Source organism: Phocoena sinus, chromosome 20 (assembly GCF_008692025.1).
Source record: "Phocoena sinus isolate mPhoSin1 chromosome 20, mPhoSin1.pri, whole genome shotgun sequence".
NCBI lineage: Eukaryota > Metazoa > Chordata > Mammalia > Artiodactyla > Phocoenidae > Phocoena > Phocoena sinus.
The window spans coordinates 54,323,394-54,332,100 of record NC_045782.1 but is presented as its reverse complement, the minus strand read 5'-3'; the positions used below and the strand labels follow the sequence as shown (position 1 = coordinate 54,332,100).

The 8,707-nt window shown below is 44.2% G+C and overlaps 1 pseudogene; it reads left to right on the top strand.

Moving 5' to 3' along the window:
- Positions 1–3,700: 3,700 nt before the first annotated feature.
- On the top strand, positions 3,701–3,882 carry LOC116746536 (annotated as a pseudogene).
- The last annotated feature ends 4,825 nt before the right edge of the window (positions 3,883–8,707 follow it).

The window sequence follows — 8,707 nt, the reverse complement described above, 5'->3', positions numbered from 1 at the left end:
CGTTGCATCTTCTCTCTCTGTTTCTATAGGCTGGTTTCTCTCCCCTGGATGGTGGCCAAAATGACACCAATTTAGGGCTGGTAAGAGAATGCACTGTGGACCATTTCCCTCTTTAATTTTCCTCCATTTTGTGAGGTCTTCGTTTTTTAAATTAATTTTTATTGGAATATTGGGTTATTTTAATAAATTTATTTATTTTATTTTTAGCTACGTTGGGTCTTGGTTGTTGCGGTGAGCGGAGGCTGCTCTTCGTTGCTGTGCGCGGGTTCTCATTGCAGTGGCTTCTCTTGTTGCAGAACACAGGCTCTAGGCGGGCGGGCTTCAGTAGTTGTGGCTCGCAGGCTCTAGAGCACAGGCTCAGTAGTTGTGATGTACAGGCTTAGTTGGTCCGCGGCATGTGGGATCTTCCAGGACCAGGGCTCGAACCCGAGTCCCCTGCATTGGCAGGTGGATTCTTAACCACTGAGCCACCAGGGAAGCCCTGGAGTATAGTTGATTTACAATGTTATGTTAGTTTCTGCTGTACAGCAAGGTGAATTAGTTATACATATACATATATCCACTCTTTTTTACATTCTTTTCCCATACAGGTCATTACAGAGTACTGAGTAGAGTTCCCTGTGCTATACAGTAGATTCTTATTAGTTATCTATTTTATATATAATGGTGTGTATATGTAAACCCCCATCTCCCAATTTTATCCCTCCACCACCCCCCTTTTCCCCCTTGGTAACCATAAGTTTGTTTTCTACATCTGTGACTGACTCTTTCTGTTTTGTAAATAAGTTCATTTACTTATGAACTTTTTTTAGATTCCACATATAAGCGATATCATATGATATTTGTCTTTGTCTGACTTGACTTCACTCAGTATGACAATGTCTACGTCCATCCACGTCGCTGCAAATGGCATTATTTCATTCCTTTTTATGGCTGACGTCTTGCTGAGCACCGTCTGCAACTTCTATAGTGATGGAGAGAACAAAAAGCTATGGGAGCCCCACATTTACACTCACGATCTCAGGATCAGATCGAGGTTACCGAAGGAGGAACTGAGTAATTTGTTTATGTAAATCTCTCCACCAAGTCTTGAAAAGTTCTGAAATGAACACACTTCTTATGGGGGCTTAAGGTTCATATTTCGCTTTTTTGTTTCAAAAATACAGGGAAAGGAGAAGGCCATTGAGTCTCCTCCTCCTTTGACCACTGGAAGTAAGGTAGAGAAAAAGAAAAAAAAAGTTAACAAAGAGAGGACACACATCCCTCCTCTTTCCTTGCCCTCTCCCCATCCATGGGCAAAATCTAATAAAGATGATTAAATTACATGTCTTTTCCTCCCATTGAAATGCACTGCATACTATTCAAATATTAGAAGTCAGGAAATAAGGCAGGACAAGATTCCTCAGGAAACCTTAGAAGGCAGCACAGGGGTCTGAGCTGGAGGTCTGCCTGGCCGGGCGGCTCTAATTAAGAAATCACCCTGCTGAGAAGAACTTAATCTAAATAAAATATAAAAAGGAATTCAGTGAAAACCATCACCTCCTCCCAACACACCTCAGGTCCAGCGCTTCCACCCCCTTCGGTCCTAAGAACTTCCTCTCCCAGTACTGGGGAGTTCGATGTGGTTTTATGTGCCCACGATACAATCAAGTATAAAGACAGCTCTTGAAGAGGGAGCTGAGTCTTGTGCCAGCCTCTTGCTGGTTGGCCAGACCTTCTCAGGGCCAGAGGCAGATGTAGTCGATGTTATTTTGGTTTGGAGGGGGATAGAGGATGAGATTTGATCAAGGATTGATAAAACAGTTGGACATTCTAGCCCACTCGTCCAGCTTTCACACAGTGAACTGGGAATTCACAGTCCCTGTGTAGGGTGGCTGGGTTTTGCTGGCCTATCCATCAGCTGTTTTTGGTGGATCAGCCACTTGAGAGCAACTGGGTTTTGTTCAGTATCCTTGTTCCAGTTAGTTCTTTAAACTGTACTGAGTCAGCCTCAGACCTCTTCTCCATCCAGGCCCTGGGTTATCCCTCTGATAGTGGTCGACATTGTTTAGCCTCATTTCCACCTACACTGCATAGAAACCTGTGTTGTGTTCTTGCTGTTGACTTCTGTAAGTGTATTGTTCTCTTTACATGTCTCTGCCTTTGCATGGTCTGCCATGTCTGCCCACAGTAGTGATTCTTAAACTGTTAAAAACCTGTTGAAAGAGATGGACCCTCTCCCTAGGGGGAGAAAAAGCACATATGCATATAAACTTTCCCATTGGATGGTCAGTCTAATTATTTAGGCAATTCTCCTCCCTTTCCTTGCTCCATATTTTACGCGGTCCTTATAGTATATAAGGAGAGAGGAAAAAATGGAAATAGAACTGTGAAAAGGTTGAAAAAAATGGAGAAGAGGAAAGAAAAAAGAGCAGAGGAAAGAGAGGTGATCAGAACACCCAAGCCAGATGCGGAGAAATGATTTCAAAAGAAAACGTCTGTTTTTCCCATCTCTAGTCATAAAGATTTTGACAAGGAGCTTGGCATTTATCAAAAAGGAAAACAAGAAAAACAGCAGTCATCTTCCTAAGGGCCCAACACTGTTGGAATTCAGTGACCTAATTCTGTACAAGGTTTGCAGGGAGAGATTGCCTCTCTTGTCTGAAATCTCAAGGCATCAGGACCACTGTTTTCTCAACAGCCCATGCTACACCACTATCAGAGGTCAGGCATAAAGAACAGAGGATCTGAGGGAAAGTCTGGATACTTTGCTTAGAAAACATATTTTTAAATGACTGTAGATTCTCATTCCGTATCTTACTGGTTGCTTATCTTAGCAGTTGTCAACTTTTCATTACTTTTGTAGACATTATATAATATTTTCTTCCCCTTCCCCAGTCACCAGCTGTTACCCAGTCTCATCCCAGAATGGGATGGGGGTTGGGTCAGCTTCAGCTGAATAACTTTCATGCTGACATTTGAAAGAACCAATTCCCAGCTATGGAACAAACCTAAATGTTCTACAATTATTGTAGAACCAAATCGATCTCAAGAAAAAAATCTGTGTCTCATTCTCAATGACATGTAAGCATGATTCATAGGAATGTAAGCTGATACAAACTTTCTGTAGGATAATGTGTCTCCAAGTTTTAGCATTCGTTGTCATAAATAAACAAGGCAAAGATTTCAAAAAAAAGAAGCAGTGACTATTAACCACCAAAATGATCTCATTCAAGTTTGTTCTAGAAATATTTTAATAATTATTAATACTTAATAATATTTAATACTAAATGTGCCTTCAAACAGCATCAGAACTCAGTAAGTGGTGTTTGGATCTCAATATAAGACTGTGCTTGGCTGCAAAAAAGATGGATAAAATCCTGTGTTTGCCCTAAAAAAAGAAAAAGAAATCTAAAAGTTCAAAAGTCAAAACAAGTTGTTAGAATTTGTTAGTTACCTTAAGCTTAGATGTTCTTATCTGTAAAATGGGGACAATAATAGGGTTATTTTGAAGGTTAAATACGTGTAAAAGCCTCGATCTACTGCAAGGTTGATCAGCTTTAACACTATTGACATTTCAGGTGGGATGATTTTTCGTTGTGAGGGCCTGTCCTGTGCATCGTAGGATGTCTAGCAGTATCTTAGCTTCTACCGGCTAGATGCCAGTAGCAAACCACCTACGTGCCACCACACCTTCATTGTCACAATCAAAAATGTCTCCAGCTTTGTGCAGTGGCAGTATCGTAGCCAGTGAGGTTTATCCGAGGTACGATTATTGCTAATTGAAAAATGTCTCCAGACATTTCCAAATGTCCCCAAGGGGCCAAAATACCCCTGGTTGAGAACCGCTATTCTAGTGCTTGGCCTCTAGTGATTGTTCCATAAATATCAGATGTTATTATTTATTTATCTGTTGGCTGTGCCTCGCGGCATGTGGGATCCTAGCTCCCCCACCAGGGACCAAACCCGCCAACCCGCACCCCCTGAGTGGAAGTGCAGCAACTTAACCACTGGACTTCCAGGGAAGTCCCCAGATGTTATTTTTATTATCGTTAAAATTATTACTAACAGCAGCATCACCCTGCTGTGATGACAGCTCCTTTCTCTCACTGAATTTTTTTAAATAATACTGCATTTCTGCATCCTTTCAAGAGAAGGAGCTGAAAAAGGGCAAAAGGTCCTTAATTTGACAGCAGTCCGACAGGAAACCTACAATCCCCTGAGATGTCTCCTTTCCTGGAAGGAAAAAGGGCCGCCCTTTTGTTCAGCTCTAGAAATTAGGTACGTTTCTCAGGCTCAGAGTTTGTGAGATGCTACAGGTTCTTCCATTGGCATACATTTTCCAGCTGTAGGCACTACTGGTTTGGTTGGCTCCTGAAGCTGCTTTTGGAGATTTCCAAGGGTACCACCACCTGAGAAAGGAAGGAAAGAGGTGCCGAGAAGGAGAAGTCTTCGACAGGACTTCCTCCCTTTGCTGCTTTTCGTGGTTTTGTGCTTGTTTGGGTTTACAAGTGTGTTCTTTTGCCCAAATTGTTCTTGTGTCTTCTAACAGTGTTTGCTTTAGGTGTTTTGATACCGCGCTGTTTTGAAGGTACTAATGTTTTAAATGGCATGTCTTGTGTTAAGTGTACACACTGAGAGGTAAGTGCTGGTGACTGACAGTGTTCCTCCAAGTCTTTAACAAAATAACTGCTAACAGTAGAGAAAAGTGAAAAGAGTTCTAGGGGTCTGGGAGTGGCAAGCTGAAAATACGAAATTTCTCTCCACCTGTTAGTTGTATCTTTGGAATATGTGCACGTTACTTTCTACGCTAAAATGTTTTTTCACTTGTTTCAAAATGTGTATGTGGACTCTCCATGTTGGGCCCTGTATATCCGGTGGCTTTTCCTACTCCCCTTTTGAAAGTATGCATGATGCACTTGCAAAGGAAAGATCACAACCTTGCAATCTGATAGACCTACACAAAAATTTGTTTTAATAAAGAAAACTGTCAGCCTAGCAAGCACTCAGATCCTACATTTGTTGCTTTTTTATTCTTCCCCTTCCTTACCACAAAGCCTGGCTCTTCCCATCTTGATAAGTGAGGCTTTTTCTAGTTCCCATTCCCACCACCCACCACCATGCCAACTTCCTCACACCCTGTACATTCTGCACAAACCTGGACATTTCCGCTTCCTGGAGGCCTGTCTCTCTGTGACCTTGAAGTTCTTCAAACGCAGTCTTGAAATCAAACCACCTATGAGGGTTTCCCTGATGAATTATCCTCCGTGACAGCCTCTCCTCCTGTACCTACCTTGTCCACACAAAGAAATGGTTTAAAAAAAATTCACTTTAGGGACTTCCCTGGTGGTCCAGTGGTAAAGAGCCCACGTGCCCTGGAACCCGCACACCACAACTAGACAGAGAAAACCTGCACGCCACAACTAGAGGGAAGCCTGATCACCGCAATGAAGAGCCCGCGTGTCGCAACAAAAGATCCCACATGCCTCAGCGAAGATCCCACGTGCCGCAGCTAAGACCTGAGGCAGCCAAAAAAATAAATAATAAATCTTTTTAAAAAATTCACTTTAGAGCCAAGCTTTCTTGCCTCTTATTTTAAATTTTTATAATTTTAAAGTCTAAGGATGGCTAAAAACAAGTGATGTCTGTTTAAATTTGCATGGCACAAATCACATATTTCCTGAGAAATAACAGACTCCATATTTATGTTTTTCAATAAAAATATAAACAGGAGCTACTTATAATCTCTTCTAACGGCCTAATTATTATTTCCTTGAGGGTAAGAAACGTCTATTTTCCATTCTGTTTTCCTCTTAGTATTTAACTCAAAGGTTTGGACATTTCACACCTTCAAAAAATATATGTTGAATGAACCTAAGAATGAATGAGTGATTTGCATTTGTAAAATTCATTTCCATGCGCTTTAGGTGATCTGCATACTTGGGCAAAGTGCTCATGCTTAGGAGACCTTGTCGGTAGCAGGCTTGTGCAGTCTGTTCGTTGTCTTGCAGTTATTGGCTAGTTCGAGGCATGGTCATCGAGTCTCCCTTGTTTATACTTGACCTCATCCGTGTCCTTCAAAGCCCCAAGCATAGAGTTTTGCCTGTAGTAGTTACTTGAGAAATGTTATGGAATGAATGTCATTTGCAGCATAATACAGAGAGCGTAAGCAAAAGAATTTGGAGAAAAGATAATCGGTTAAAGTAAATAACAGCCAACTTGTCCCCCACATATGTATACGGTTAGATTAAATGTTCCTAGAGGGAGGGAAAACCATCTGATGAAGAATGATGGGCAAGTTTGAGGATCAGGGGACCAGGACCGAGACTGGCTCTGTAAACACTGTCCCCCTTCCTTACTTTCCACAGTGCTGGGTCGATGTCTTCTGGAGTAAGAACTGGAGTGTGATTTTTTTTTCTAGATGTTTGTGTTTTTATTAACTCCTGTCCTCCAGGCCAGGGGAAGGTCTGCCTATTATGAGGAGGCTCTGGCCTTCTGGGTTGTTAAGAACTTAATTAAAAATCATAACTTGTATTAACAATGAATGTGGGCTGGGGATTTTTTCACTCATAGATGCTATCAGTACTTTCAAAATAGAGACAAGCCAGCAGCCACCACAATTAGAAGTGGCAGCGTCTACTGAGGGCAGTGTGCTGATTGATAGAAGAAATAAATAGTGGGAACTGGGATCATGACGCAGACCTAGCGATCAGTCGAAACTGGAATTATGACTTTGTCCAGACTCAGTCAAATACCAAGGACTCTGAGCCCTTTTGCGGTACTCACATCTAACTAGGAGGTTTGAAAGCAACCCTTAGCACTTGTACGCTGGATGTTACAGGAGCAGGATTTCACGTGAAATGTTGTTTCGTGAACCTTCCGGATGCACTCTTGCTAGTCTCATGCAAGTTGCTTGTGACGTCTTGAAGTCAGTGCGAATCAACCGGAGACCACGCTTAACAGTCTATCTTCTGACCAATTAAAGACACAAGTGGTCCTCCAGTGAACAGAGCCCATCCCGGTAGGACAGAAAGACCCCAGCTTTGGAGTGGGGCATCTGTTACTCTACTCGATGAAAGAGCAGTGAGAATACATCACCTGTATCTGAACAGAGCTCAGTTACAAATACGTGAGCAATGACTCTGAAAAATCTTCCAGTGGACCTCTCGACTTCGGGTATGATCAATTCTTCCGGAAAGAGTGAAACAGAGCAGCAATTGGATAGACAAGTACTCAAGAGAAAAGTTCTTCTGTTTGTGAGATTTAACGTAAAGAAAGATACAGCACAGGAGGAAGTCCAGGCTGATCCTGTCTGGTGGCTACAGTCAAGCTGGCGCTTAACCTGGCATCTGTAAAGCAGGTCCAGTAATACCTACCACATGGTGTTGCTGTAATGGTCAAATGACATAATGTACTCAGTGTGATGGGTCACGTACCTGGTGTACAGAGAGCATTTAAAATGCTTGACCCGACAAGACACCCAGCTTCAGACCTACACTCAGACGCAACCCCCACAACTGGCTCTAATGAAACAGCACTAACCAAGAGGTCCAAGCCTGCAGAAAGACGAGGGGGACATTCTCGCAAAGCCAGTCTCCAGCCCATGGAAGGTGATGAACTAAATCTTTGCCGTGTGCGCCTAAGTGACAGGGGCAGGGATGTTCCCAGCAGGACTTTTAAATAACTGTGATGTGCCCACGGCATAATTCCCGGGCCTGAAGTTGCTTCCTTTCCTTATAATAACTGTCCGCTAGGTAGCTTACGGCCAGTGGGCCAAGAAACAGAAGGCAGTTGGTGTCAGCCTCCCGAGATGCCAAGTGGAGAAGTTTTTCTCAGGTTTCTCGGTGGGTTTTTAAGCCAACACCCTTGAAAGGAAGCAGAGCCTGCATGCCACAGGCATCTGGGACACAAGGACCTACACAGTATTTTTGAAAAGTTCAGTAGCGCTTGCTGACGATAAAGGGGCATTCACTGCGGGCACAGGCACTCCACAGGGTGGGTGGGGTCGGAGCCGCCAGGCAGTCCTCGGACCGAGCGTGCAGCCAGTTTTCCTTTTCCACCATCTCTAGAGTTGAGTGTGTGCCAAGACGGTTGAAAGCTTTCGGAGACGCCCCTAGGCACAGATAGCGAGCCCCCCACTCCCCCAGCCCGTCTTTTCCATGGAACTTAGCAGCAGCTACCAGGGGTGTCATCACAGAGCATTCATTTCTTCCCTTGCCTGGTTTCCCACATTCTGTGACCACCTTGGAGCGTGCCAGGGAAAATATTGAGATCCCAGGTAAACGAAGGGGAACCCAACATTCACCAGTCTGGCCTTAAAATAGCCGACGGAACGCCCCCATCCCAGCGGGTACACAGGCGGTGACTGTTAACTAGTGGTGTTCAGCACGCCCGCCCGCCTGCCCCACCAGCTTGCCCCAGTCCCCGTGAAAGCCTGCGTCAGAGAGCGGACAGAGGCGTAGGCTTTGCTGCCGCATCCCCTCGGCCCACGCCCACTCCCACCCCAAGACCTCGGTGAATATTAATGAACACGAAGTGACCTGATCGATGCTAAGCGGCGCGCGCCCCTGGGCTGGGTGGGGACCTTAGTGAAAGGTACCTCTGCGGTGGGGTGGAGGCTTTGACACAGCACTGGGGCAGAGCCAAGAGCGTTCTTGTAGGAGAGTGGAAGCTTGGGGAGTTGTAGGACACTCCCCAGGGCTGGGCACCCCAGGCAGAAAGAAAAACG